The sequence below is a fragment of the Suncus etruscus genome, chromosome 16, assembly GCF_024139225.1.
Source record: "Suncus etruscus isolate mSunEtr1 chromosome 16, mSunEtr1.pri.cur, whole genome shotgun sequence".
Lineage (NCBI taxonomy): Eukaryota > Metazoa > Chordata > Mammalia > Eulipotyphla > Soricidae > Suncus > Suncus etruscus.
In genome coordinates this window covers 21,882,744-21,884,331 of record NC_064863.1, presented here as the reverse complement: position 1 = coordinate 21,884,331, position 1,588 = coordinate 21,882,744, and the positions used below count along the sequence as shown (strand labels likewise).

The 1,588-nt window shown below is 45.7% G+C and overlaps 1 non-coding gene across 1 annotated transcript; it reads right to left on the bottom strand.

Annotated features, from left to right (window-relative positions):
- Nucleotides 1–1,181: 1,181 nt before the first annotated feature.
- On the bottom strand, nt 1,182–1,288 carry LOC126032931 (U6 spliceosomal RNA). Its single transcript, XR_007504089.1, has one exon. It is a non-coding gene; the product is annotated as a U6 spliceosomal RNA (small nuclear RNA).
- Nucleotides 1,289–1,588: the final 300 nt, after the last annotated feature.

Below are 1,588 nucleotides of genomic sequence, written 5' to 3'. Positions count from 1 at the left end.
TCTCTCCCCCTACTTTTATCTCTGCTGCTTTTTACACATCCACACAGTTGCTGCATCCTTATTCTCTACCAACCAGATTACTAGTGCCCTCTTTGACATGGTAAAACAAAGGTCCTTCAACTGGCCCTGGGATTTTTTTAATTTCACACAGACTTAAGCCTTTGTGTTCCAGCTTCGATGTCACAATAGGATCTGTCTCTTTTCTTTCTTTTCTTTTCTTTTTTTTTTAGTTTTTGGGCCACACCCAGCGATACTCAGGGGTTACTCCTGGCTGTCTGCTCAGAAATAGCTCCTGGCAGGCACGGGGGACCATATGGGACACCGGGATTCGAACCAACCACCTTAGGTCCTGGATTGGCTGCTTGCAAGGCAAACACCACTGTGCTATTTCTCCAGGCCCAGGATCTCTCTCTCTCTCTCTCTCTCTCTCTCTCTCTCTCTCTCTCTCTCTCTCTCTCTCTCTCTCTCTCTCTCTCTCTCTCTCCCTCTCTCTCTCCCTCTCTCTCTCCCTCTCTCCCCTCTCCCTCTCTCCCCTCTCCCTCTATGACTCTCTCCATATGAGATATCCATCCCAAAGAGAGTCCATTATAGTTCCTGCCTGGACCCATGCCTCATTCACCCCTCTCTCTGTTTCTATTTCTGTGTCTCTGTTTCTGTTGCTGTATGTTTGTCTGTCTCTTGCCAGATACACAGGGATCTCTTCTCTCCTACTTCTCTCTCTCTCTCTCTCTCTCTCTCTCTCTCTCTCTCTCTCTCTCTCTCCTCCTTCCCCCCCAAGGGAGCTCTGCTGTGGCCAAGTACAGAGGGTCATCTAGCAAAGAGAAAAAAAAAAGGAAGATGAAAAGTGATGCCCTCTGAGCAAAGCCCTTCTCTCAACTCCACAGACTGCCCAACTCAGATGCTCCGAGCCCAGAATAGCATCCTGAAAGAGGGTTTTCCACAATGAAGAAGTGTATTTCTGCAGAACCCAGAAATGTGATGAAATAGCACATGGCAGAGTGCAGCTGGAAAATCCAAATGCTTGAACATTTGTGGGACACACCCTGGGGGATCCCCAGACATTCAGTGGGAAACACCGGGTGGAGCTGAACCCATGTATGAGAGGATGTTCATGGCACTAACAGCACTTTTTTTTTTCTGACATAAGAAAATACTTAAAAAAAAAAAAAAGAAAATACTTTAAAAATATGGAACGCTTCTCGAATTTGCCTGTCATCCTTGCACAGGGGCCATGCTAATCTTCTCTGTATCATTCCAATTTTAGTATATGTGCTGTCGAAGCGAGCACACGAACAGCACTTTTTACTCATACACTCATCCGTTCCAAGAACACTCAGTTCATATAAGGTGAATCTTTCCTCATCATGAACCACCTGAGATTTTCCCCAATATTTTAATCAACGTATAACTCAAGAGCCATGCAGGAGAGAGACAGAGATGGCAGATAAGACTGTCAAGGTTCAGGTTGCCCAGCCTGGCAGCAACACAATCTCCCAAAAGATCATCCACAAGGAAATCTCAGCCAAAAACCATTCATGAGGATGAGTAGTGTCTCACTTTCCATAACATTTTCCCTGTAGCACCAATA